Raw genomic sequence first — 12,406 nt, forward strand, 5'->3', positions numbered from 1 at the left:
CTGATTAGAGCACGGGGGGTGACTCTGTAGGGGGGCGACTCTGCACGGGGCTGACGTAGGGGCTGCCTGGAATAATTTGGACCACCCGGGTTCTTTAGCGCGCACCTAAATCTAAGTACGGAGGTGTTTTTTGCATTTCGCCCCCATTTCTATGGGGTGAAATGCGGCCAATGTGCCGGATTTGATCCCGCGACCTCGTTCTTAGCAGCCCAACACCGTGGCGATGCTGGTATGTCAGTATGACATCATGGTATTTCAGTGCATATTTTCGTATTTAGACAATAGTGGTGCCATAACGTCCTCAAAACTTGCTAAGTACAATCTCGGACTAGATTACCATATCGTAAATTCTACTGATAAATATTAACTAGGCCCGAGCAAAAGCTGTCAAAATCCATGATGTCACGGCGAGCTGGGGTGAGTACTTGAAAGTAGAGCACTGCACGGCCGATTTTTCAGCCCAGGCCCGGGCCCGTTTTTACGTTGGCGGGCCCGAGCCCGATCAAAACCTTTATGGCGAGACTCGGGCCCGGCCCGAGCCCGGAAATAATCTACGTACCCACCCGGCCCGGCCCGCCACCCCTTTACCTTAGGCCCGAGCCCGGCCCGAGCCCGACTCGAAACCAGCCCGAACCCGGCCGAGACCGAAAAATAATGTTTTTCAGAGTTGAGACGCCCGAGAATAACTTGCTGCACGCTACATGCACACCACCAAAAAGCCCGAGTCCGGCTCGGGCCCCGTCAAAAAACCCGAGCCCGGCCCGGCCCGGTCAAAAAGCACACCCATGCCCGAGCCCGGCCCGAGCCCATGAAAAAACTGTTCTACCCGGCCCGGCCCAGCCCACAGGCCGGGCCGGGTCCGGGCTTTCGGGTAAGCCCGAGCCCGTGCAGTGCTCTACTTGAAAGTGACATTACCACTCATCTTATGTGTTTGCATCTTTTCTGGCTTACCAAGCCTGTTGTCTTGGTAAGAGTGGTGTCTTGTAGAAGCATACTTTACTGATTGTATTGCTAAAACCATTTGTTCCATGGCATCCCTTTAAATTAGGCGCTGGAGTTTCTGTCCCCACCAGAACCATTTACGGTACTTGAGGCAAGATGTGTGTTTTGCAGGAGAACACACATATATGTGTCGGAAGCCCTGATTGCTGCATTTGAGCAGATGCGGTGCAGTGGGCAATGAGGGTGGCCGAGGACGACCAGGACGACAGTGATGAGGAGATCGCTCGCTTGCGGCAGCGGATACGAATTCGCCGGAAGGAGCGCCTCCGTGAGGTGGGTGTTGCATTTGCTGCTAAACAATTCCCTGGCAGTGCCAGGGTCCCATTTTTTGTTTTTGTTTTTTTTTTTGGTCTCGAAGCTTCCTTTGAAATTTCGCATAGCGACAAGAAGGAGCCACTGAATGTGTTAGGAAAAGTGTGTAATTGTTGGCGTGGCCATTAGGAATGGTAAAACAGTGCAAAAGATGTGAACAGAAAGGAAGACGTAAGGCATGATGCTACCTTTAATGTTAAATGCAATTTTGTTAATTAGAAGAGTAAGTTTTTTTTATATACAGTCGAACCCACTTATAACGATACCGGCTTTAACAATATATCGGTTGTAACACTGAGAAGCTGCTGCACCGTCAACATTTGTATGTTTTCTATGGTGAAATAACCCGCTTACTACAATGCCACCATGCTGCATTATCGGTTATAGTGATAATGAATGGCACCATTGCCGTTTCACTGAGGGATGCCGTCATGGTCGGACGAAGACACTTGCAATGATGGTGACATTGTCCAAGCATCCAACCTTTGGTAAAATCCCTCTCATTTTCAGCGCTTCGAATGCTCGGCAGTGTTTCCTCAGATAAGATGGAGTACTAAGATCCTCTTTCGTTATAAAAAAATTATACACATCTTCAGCAATTTCTTTAAGGATTTCCCTTCTTTGTCTTCGTTGGACATGGTGGCACTCAATTCCGCAGAGTTTCAGAACAGCTTCTCTGTAGGTTGTACAAGTTTCGCCACGTAACTGAGCTATGTGGGAAGCATGTGCTCAGCTTTGTTTTTTTTCTTAGAAATAGGGTCTCTGAAGCACTTTGTGAATTCAACACAAAATCTCCCAGCTTGTCAGCACGTTCTCATGGTTTTAAACTAGAGAAGCGCGGTTCCAGCGAGGAAAAAAAAAAAAACATTCTCGAGCTGATTTGCAGTGCTCCAGTGGTTGTGGTGACTCACTATTTGGTAGTGCTTCAGCCAGTGTTCGCCTTCCCCAAAAAGGTGGTGGCCTTGCTGTGGGTGTCCAGTGGCCAGCCTGCCCTGCATGATGGCTGTCTGGCTCGCTGCTTGTGGTGGTGAGCTGCTTCGTCTACTTCGTCACAAAGGGAGCTCGGTCATTCAGGCCAATTTACCCAGCACCTCCACCAAAGGTGTGAAGGTATGGCTTTATTTGCATGATAAAATCAGATACAGAAGGAAGATGCAGGAAAAGACCAGCAAACGTGGATTACAGTACGAGCTGTACAGGCCGCGGTTTGGTGGACCTTCAACAGTGCCTGCTTGGAGCTCAAACCAGGTTGACCATCAGAGAGGGCCCGGCAGGACGACGAGGCGCGTAAAAACAAATAACACAAGTTTATACATGGTTACGGGTTAGCGGTGTGCTCCAAAGAAAACATGCGTAAACGTTCAGCGTGCATGCAGCTGCACGCTAGGTGCAGCTGCATTGTTTTTCAATGCTCTTCCAAATTGTTCTTCATGTGGCTGCTTGCTGGAACTTCTTATACACTCCACATGCGGGCATTCTTTCCATATTCTGCCCCACTGCAGGACAAGGCAAACCAGACGAAGTAGTGAGGGTGGTGACAGCAGTGAAGGTTGGTGGTCCGTAGCGGGGGTGAACATCCCCAGCAGGAAGAGGCTGGTTGGTCGCAAGGTGGCACGGCAGGTTTCGCATATTCCTTGGACGGACACGTCTGTTAATGTGAGGAGCAAGATCGTTAGGCACGCATGGTTTCCCATCCGTTTTCACTGTTCTGGGCATTGGCCACCCCAAAGTGAATCGTAACAACTTTGCACATGTTCTGGGCATGGCCGCTCAAAGTGAACGTAACAGAGCTCACACGTCCCTCTCTACTTCTTCCTCCTGGCGCCGTTGTGCAGTGCTGCGACAATATAACCAATTAAGTCTATTCTATTTGTGTTCGTATATCGAATCCACTCATCCTTAATTCCTGCATGGACACATCACAGTAGGCATTGTGGCCTCGCTAGGCTTGCTTCTCAAAAACTTTTTTTTTGTGTTGGATTAACTGCAGTGTCGAATAGCATGATCTGCAGTCGTACAGCACGTTTAGCATCAAATAAATTTGTGAACAATTTTCATCGGAAAAAACAGTAAGCGTGATGTGAAAAATTCGGATGGGGACTGAAAGCAAAAATGCTCATGTACCATGGTTTGGATGCATGTTGAAGAGGTTGAAGGGGTTGAATTTAATCCAGATGCTCAGCTGCTAGTGTTAAACCCCAAAAGTTTGTCAGTATTATTATACGTCAGTAACATAGTGTTTTATTTTTCTTTTGCAGAAGGCCCTCATTGAACGGCAGCTGAGCGAGGATGGCAAGCGCAACCCCGGTGGTGCTGTGTGGACGTTGCAGTGAACACAGTGGCCACACAAGCACATCGCCCCTGAGCTCAGCCTACTCGTCGCCCTGCTTCCAAGGTGTGAGACATTGCCCTTGCATTTCTTGTGTACCAAACTCACCCAACTCTGTAGGTTTTCTTGCAATTAATGTTATGTGTGTGAATGACAGCAGAGGTTGCACTTTGGGGCAGCCATGTAAGAAGCTGCTAAGAGAACCTCTCGTGAAGAAGCTTTGGCAGTGTAAACCATTTATATTTATTTATTTTAGTACCGTAAGTGTCCAATCGGGCATTACAAGTGAATGCATGTGACTGATCTTAAACATGAGAAAACTCGGGACAAAAAGAAAAAAATTATGTTATAAATATGGGCGTGTGAATATCAAAATTTTTGAATACAAATCGAGTATGAATACTAAATTCGAATATCAATCGATCTCGAATAATGACTTGCACGTGCATTTATTAGCAAGTTGGGTTACTTTGTATAGTTGGAACATTGCAATTACATAGCTATTCATACATTCAACAGCATTCAACAATTACATAGCTGTCCTCGCCAGCCTGTGCCTTATTATGCCGCATCAAATGCCCTTAAACTCGGAGGCGCTTGACACTGTGCCAGTTGTCACTCATCACACTTGCTGTCAAACAATAAGCTCAGAATAGGGGGTGGTGCTACAAAAAAAAAAAGAAAAAAAAAGTGCTTCCTCGTTGTCCGCAAACCCGTGCCCGCTGCTACTGAGAGGCTGGCTTCCCTGTTTTGACGTTTAGTGGCTAAGTGTGCTTTACAGCCGAAATTTCTCTAGCAGCACGAAATCGTCACAAAATTCAGCATAAGATCACCCCAATATTCTTAGATTAGTTAGAAACAAATGCTAAGAACTGTGTTTGCTCCCACACAGCCAGCAATATATTCGATTTGATTCAATATTCGTATGCAACCAAATATTCAAAAATTTTTGAATACCTGTTTTTCGAATCGAATACGAATATTAAAATATAATATTCGATATTGTCACAAGCCTTGAGAAGTAGTATAGAAGGTTTAATAAACCGTAGAGCAGCTGGCTCTTGGAAAACGCATCCGTCGGGGCTGGCTCGAGCAGGGAGGGGCGCGTGGTTTTTTTTTTTTTCTCTTGGGCTCGACCCACTCTTATCCTCGACCCACTACCTACAGGTGGCAAAATCCCCCTTCCGAACAAAAGCATTGCCTCGATCCTAAAAAAAATAGGCGTAAGAAGAAAAAAAAGAAGGCCGGCAAGGCGAAAGTACACCAAACAAAAACATAAACATCCACACTGGCACAGTCAATGAACGCTGAAGAAAGCTCACGAAGATAGATGAAAAGCAGAAACAAAGAAGGGCATGAGAGAAAAAACAAAAGAAAGTTATGGGCACGCAATGTACGGCTTCATGCGCACAACATGAACTATGTCTGAGCTTGGTTGTCTTTGTGACCTACTCTGTGTCTGCGATGTTGTGTCCGGGACAACTTCGTAGTTTACGTCACTGACGCAACAGAGCACTTTATACGGACCGAAACACCAGCTCAGAAGCTTTTCACAGAGGCCACGATGGCGAACGGGGGTCCACACCCAAACATGGTGCCTGGGATTGTAGGACACGTCCCTGTGGCGGATGTTGTAGCGTCGTGCGTCTGCCTGCTGCTGCTGGCCGATATGAAGCCACGCGAGCTGCCGAGCATCCTCGGCACGCTCTGCAAATTCCTTGGCATCAGTTGTCAATAGGTCAGCATCTTGACATGGCAGCATAGCGTCCAGCATCGTCTGGACTTCGCGATCGTAGAGAAGGCGAAAGGGCGTGAAGCGCGTCGTCTCTTGCACGGCGGTGTTATACGCGAAGGTCACGTAAGGCAAGATCTGATCCCATGTTTTGTGTTGGCGTCGATGTACATTGCGAGCGTGTCTGTGACCGTCTTATTCAGTCGCTCAGTAAGTCCATTGGTCTGCGGATGATACGCGGTTGTCTTGCGATGCCTGGTGTTGCTTAATTCAAAAACTTCGTCCATAAGCTGCGCTGTGAATGCTGTCCCTCTGTCTGTTATTACAGTGGAGGGAGCACCGTGATGCAAGACGATGTGGCGCATGAAGAGTTGCGCTACCTCTGAGGCCGTGGCTCGTGGGATAGCCTGCGTCTCAGCATAGCGTGTTAAATAATCAGTTGCGACGATCACCCATTTGTTGCCGTCGGCACACAGAGGAAATGGTCCGAGAATGTCCATGCCGACTTGGTCGAAAGGCATGTGAGGAGCTTCGATTGGCTGAAGTAAGCCAGCTGGTTAACGGATGGTGTCTTGCGGCGCTGGCATTCACGACAGGCTTTAACGTACTGCTTGACGCTTGCCGAAAGCCCAGGCCAATAGTATATTTCGCTTACTCTAGCGAGTGTTCGTGAAAAGCCTAAATGACCAGATGTCAGTTCGTCATGGCAAGCGAAGAGGACATCGTCGCGCATGTCCCTTGGAACCACCAGGAGGTAAGCACGGCTGGTCGAACAGGCATTCTTCTTATACAGCACGTTGTCTCGCACACAGAAGGACGTCAATGAACGGGACAGATGGTGTGGTATGGTTGTGTCGCGGCCCTCTAAATGATTGATGATCGGTCGAATCTCAGCGACGTCACGCTGCCGTCTGCTCAAGTCCGACGAACTAATGGCGCCCAGGAAGCTGTCATCGTTCTCTGTTTCCTGACTGGCAGGATCAATGGGTGCACGGGACAGCGTGTCAGCGTCTTCATGCTTACGGCCAGACTTATAAACGATGGTGATGTCAAATTCCTGTAGCTTCAAGCTCCACCGTGCCAGTCGTCCTGAAGGGTCGCGCATGCTTGCCAACCAACAGAAGGCATGGTGGTCCGTCACTACTTTGAAGGGACGACCATAGAGATAGGGGCGAAACTTGATGATCGCCCACACGACCGCGAGGCACTCCTTCTCCATGGTGGGATGCGAAAGCACCATGGTGGGCAACCATGGTGGGATGCGAAAGCATCGCGGGGGGTGCGCATTGAGTTTCCGTTTCATTTCACTTGGCAACACAACCCAATGAAAGTTAGAGTGAGAGAATGTATTGAGAAGAGAGGAGACGTTGTACGGGGTTGTTGCGTCTTTATTTAGAGATCGTACGTGATTCCTAGCGTCGGTGCGCTAGGAGTCGGTGACGGAAGCACAGCGAATGCTTGCTTTATACTGTGCCACGACACTTGCGCCACCTACCGGCGTACCCTTAGAGAGAGAGGGAGAGAGAGAGTTGTATGCAATGATTTGCTGCGCTGCACCTGTGGCGGAGATGGGGAGAGGGCAGGAGGAGAGCGCACACCTGCGTAGGAGAGGAGAATGAGGGAGAGTTGCGCATGCGCAGAATGGGTGCGGACGCCGCAGAACGGACACTGCCCCGAGCATAAGATGCTCTCGCATCTAATAATTAGCCTCGGCACAGGACAGGGAGCGGCTGGCATACGCTATAACTTGTGGGAATTATGAAGGTTCATATTTCCCCGCGTCCTTACGCGCGCCACGGAAGTCAGGAGAGCAGACGCCTTTTTCCCTCTTCCCGTTGGGGGAGCCAAACGGCTTTTCGTGCGGTGGCGCGATCCTCTTGGAAACCGGTTGCAAACGCAGCGGTGACGTGTACGCGGAGCCTCGCGCTCATTGGACCGAGCCCAGAACGAGGCGGGGCGGTCGCGATCGGCGTGACCGGCGCACGCCGGAGAAATGAGAGACGACTGCGAGCCGCGACGAAGGACGGAGCTCAGGTAACCATCTTGTTCCCTTCCTTTGTCGTGCCCTACCTCGTTCGACCACTATCGACCCCGACAAACGTCGAGGTCGACTCTATAGCCTGCTTCCACGCGAATTACCATGGAGCAATAAACTCTTTTTATACTTGTTACACTAACGTGTGTTGTCGTGTTTCTGCCTGTCCTTGTACCGCCGAACCCCGGAAGTACAAGGCAAGCACAAGGGAGTTGGCCGTCAAGCCTAAGCTTTTACGACAAAGGCAGCTTGAGAGAACCCGGAGACTACAACTGGCGCCCAACGTGGTTTCTCGTTTGCAGATGCAATCGAGCAGCCGGCTCCCGCGACACGATGACGAGCCCGCAGTACGAACTTAGCGATTTTCATGGAGTTGGCCAATATTTGCAGTCGGGCCAGGGAAAACTCGGGCCTCGTTGCATCAGCCGCGTCACCCACAAATGTGGGCCGTGCAAACACGTACTGCCCTACCGCACCCGCTACAAATGTAGGAGTGCCCGACCCCGCGCACCTCACCAACACGCCGGCATTCTTCGGCGGGGAAATCTTGGTTCCCTCCGTGCGCGCCGTCAACACAGCGGATTATGGCGGCGGTTCCCGGAGCCCCTTTTCAAACGGCGAAGAACCTCCGTCCGCCACACGCGTCCCCAGAACGTCGGAAAATTTCGGTGTACACTACCCAGGGCCCGACTCAGACTGACCCGTACTCAGACGACCCGACTCAGTGCCCGTAGCAAATGCGCCCGCCGCCGGCGCAGCCGCCCCGGGCACTTTGCGCGCGCACTCGGTCTGGCCAAACGGCGCAACTCCGTCGGCTCTCGGTCACGCAGCGAGATCGCCACGCGTCACGGAGCCCGATAGTGACCGCTGCCCAGTAAACACGGGGGCCTCCGCAATCGGGCCGGACAGTGTTGGCGGTTCCCATTGCGGAGGAATGCCTGCAGACGCAGCAAACGCCGTGCACATGCTGGCGAGCGCTTTGCAACAGGTGTTGCAAACCGCGATTTCACCCGGGCCTCGGATCGGAGTACCGATACCGGCGTACAGTGGTTACGGCGATCAGATGAGCGCCAATTTTTTTTTACTGGCGTTGCGACAGTACGAGCAAGCGACTGGCATGCGCGAGAGTGCGGTGTTGGAGAGAGTTCTCCCGGTTGCTCTAGTCGGCCAGGCCGCCCGGTGGTACCGTTTGGTTGGCCACACGGCGAGCAGCATGGACGAGTTTCGTAGGCTATTCAGAGACGAATTCCTTCCGTACGACTACCGACTGCAGATGCGGAGGGAGTTGGAGCTACGCACGCAAGCCCCGGACGAATCGCTGGTGGAGTATGTCCGAGGGATGCAGGAGCTTTTCGAGTACGCGGATCCGAGTGCTTCGAACACCGAGCGAGTGGAACGAGTAATTCGACAAAGTCATCCTACCTTTGCACTTTACCTGCGCGGTTCACGTTGCAGAGACCTGAACGAGCTGGCCGCAGAATCACGCCGGGTGCAAGCCGAAATCTCGGCAGCCCGCGCGTATCGACCACCGTCGCCTCCATCGGAGTCCTTGGAACCAAGCTGCGCTTGGCACGGCAGCGGGCGCGCGAACACGCTGCGATGCCGGGTTGGTCCTCGGGTGCACCCGTGCCGTTCGAAATCTCGGACCGCGCCCTCGATCCCTACACATACGGGTGGAGGACCACGCAAGCAAGACAGTCAGGAGGCTTGTCCGGCGCGCAACATCACGCCCGATCAGACGATCGCAGACCAGTGACGCAACTAGGCGGACCCGATAGAAACGCGATCACGTACGGCCGACCTCCCCCGACGATTGGGGATCGGCGGAGCAGCCCCGCTTCGCTCAAGCCACGGCGAGGAACACCGTGCGCTGTTTCAACTGTGCCCAGACGGGACACATCGCGCGTGAGTGCTCTAACCAGCAGGGAAATGAGGCGGGCCGCCGGTAACACTGCCGGCAGCCACGGCAACAGCCTGCGAGGCAAACACCATCGCGGCATCTTCAGTCTTTCGAGTCGGAGCGCCGAACAACGTGAATGCCCCTTTTATAGATCTCGCAATCGCGGGGACTACCTTCAAAGCACTACTCGATACCGGTGCAAGTGCATCGATGATCTGAGACGAGGTCGCCTCCCACCTCGAACGGAGAGGGGTCAAGTTACGGCAGCGAAAACTACCTCTTCAATTGGCGTGCGGAGAGGCCTGCTCGAACGGCGATGTGCGACTCGTCGTGCGCTGGAATCAGCGGCGGCAGAGGCAGCGATTCATTCATCTGACGGACCTCACGGTCCCAGTAATCCTCGGCCGAGAGTTCTTGGCGAAGAGTGGCATTGTGATCGACTTCGGCAACGGTGGTTACCGGGAACACTCGTTGGCGCCGCTCGCGCATTTCGCCGCGCCGGCATTCGCCGAAGTGGAAAGGAGGAATCTTTTCGAAGAGAGCAACGCGTCCCGCGCGCTGCCGAAACCGCTGGCGGCGGCCTGTCAACACGGATTTTCGCCGAGACCGGATCGGAAAAGGTGCGATCTCCTGGCAGACGTCGGTGATCTGACAGAGCACGAGCGAGACCGCGTCTTATCGTTGTTAAACGACTTCGATGAGATGTTTACAGACCGCCCAGGATGCACGAAGTTGGTACAACACCGCATCGAGACGGGCGACGCGCAGCCTTGGAAATCCAACCCTAGACCGGTCAGTCCTGCCAAACGGGACGCAATTGACGCGGCGCTACAGGAGCTGCTCGAGGTTGGTATCGTCCGGCGGTCCACGAGCCCCTGGGGTTTCCCAGTCGTGCTCGTCCCCAAAAAGGATGGGAGTTCCCGTCTCTGTGTGGACTACCGGCGGCTGAATACAGTCACGAAGAAGGATGCGTATCCCTTCCCAAGGGTGGACGAGATAGTTCCCAACCTCGGCGGAGCGAAGTACTTCTCTACGTTGGATGCTAGCAAAGGTTATCTCCAAGTAGAGATGCCACAGGGGCCTCTACGAATTCGTGCGGATGCCCTTCGATCTCTCCGGAAGTCCGAGCACGTTTCAACGGCTGATAGACCGCGTACTTGGGGACGCCAAATGGCAATCACGCGCTCGCCTATCTCGACGATATCGTCGTGTACTCGCACACCTTTGAAGAGCACTTGGATCATCTCCGAGACGTCCTGGGAAAACTCCGGGGAGCCGGCCTCACACTCAACCCTGTCAAGGCGCAAATCTGCAGAGCAGAAGTGAGCTTGCTCGGTTACCGGGTGGAATGAGGGCAGGTGTCCCCGGACCCGGAGAAACTTCGACCAATCGTCGAGTTTCCAGAACCGCAAGAAGTGAGTGGTGTACGCCGCTTTCTTGGGATGGTAGGCTACTACCGACAGTTCATTCCCAACTGCGTACGCATGCAAGCCCCGTTAACAAAACTGTTGAAGAAGGGCATGGCTTGGGAATGGGGGCAGGAGCAACGGCAAAGCTTCCGCCATCTCGCTCAGGCCATCGCAGACACAGCCTCACTGAAACTACCGGACCTAAACAGGCATTTCGTGATCCAGACAGATGCCTGTGATTTCGGAATTGGTGCAGTGCTCCTTCAGGCAGAAGGGACTGAGCTACGCCCGGTGGCATTCGCAAGCCGCGCGATGACGCCGGCAGAGCGCAACTATTCAGTGACGGAGAAGGAATGTTTGGCAGTGATCTATGCACTCCGAAAATTCGAGATGTACGTAGAAGGAACAAGGTTCACAGTGGAGACCGATCACATGGCCTTGACTTGGCTGACCCGCCTCCGTGAGCCAAGCGGAAGGCTTGCGCGTTGGGCCCTGATCTTACAGCGCTTCGAGTTCGAGATCCGCTATCGCAAAGGAACCACAATCGTGGTCGCCGATGCGCTGTCACGGGCGCCGGTGAAGGACACCCTACCAGCCGGTCACGAGGAGGAGGAGGGGGCAGCCGAGCCGCTCTCATCGCGGGGAAGCCGGGGAGAAGGGAAAACCCCGCCGGCACAAAACCAAGAGCACGTGCATCTCGTTAGAGTGAGACCACCCGTCGAGATTGCATTCAGCAGAGATCAGATCATCAGGGCTCAAAAGGACGACACTCACTGTCAAAACCTGGTCGCCAGCCTCGGGGAAGAGACGGACCCAGAGAGAGGAGTCGGAGAGCGCACGAAAACCGCCGGTACGACGGTGGGTGCGGACTCTAGGGCAGCTGAGACTGAGCTGGAGAGCTATCTGCTTGATGCAGACGGAGTTTTGCTGAAATACGTGCCAGGCAAAGAAGACTCAAATGAGAGATTCAAAGCCGTCATCCCGCGCCAGCTCAGACGAGCGGCATTGCAGCATTACCACGACATAGATGGCCACGGGGGGCACCAAAGACATGGAAGAAACTATGCCGATTCGCAACCTGGCCTGGCATGAAGCGTGATGTATGTAAATACGTGCAAACCTGCCACGTCTGCCAAGCGAGAAAGCCGAGAGGCGGGAAGCCGCCCGGCTTGCTGCAACCGATTGTGAGCACAAAGCCATGGGAACTTGTGGCGTGCGATTTGATTCGGCCGCTGGCGCGCAGTAAGAGAGGGCACAAATTTGTGCTAGTCATCACTTGCCACTTCAGTGGAATCGCTGAACTCTACCCGCTACGAGCAGCGACAACGAAGGAGGTCCTGAAAAAACTATCGGAGACCTTCTGCCGTTATGGGTTCCCAGAGCGGCTGATTACCGATAACGCATCGTATTTCACGTCGAAAATCTTCGGAGATACGTGTGCAGCGATGGGTGTCCGGCAATTGAAGACAACGTCCTACCATCCTCAGTCGAATGTGACGGAGCGCCGGAATCGAGATGTGAATCCACTACTTGGGGCATACGCCCAAGCGCACAACGACTGGGACGAGCACCTAGATGCGATCTCCTTCGCCCTAAGAACGAGTGAAAACCGTTCGACGGGTTTCACGCCAGCTTTCCTGATGTTCGGGAGAGACCTCCAGACGCCAACGGACACAATCTTATCCAA

The sequence above is a fragment of the Dermacentor silvarum genome, chromosome 2, assembly GCF_013339745.2.
Source record: "Dermacentor silvarum isolate Dsil-2018 chromosome 2, BIME_Dsil_1.4, whole genome shotgun sequence".
NCBI classification, from domain to species: domain Eukaryota; kingdom Metazoa; phylum Arthropoda; class Arachnida; order Ixodida; family Ixodidae; genus Dermacentor; species Dermacentor silvarum.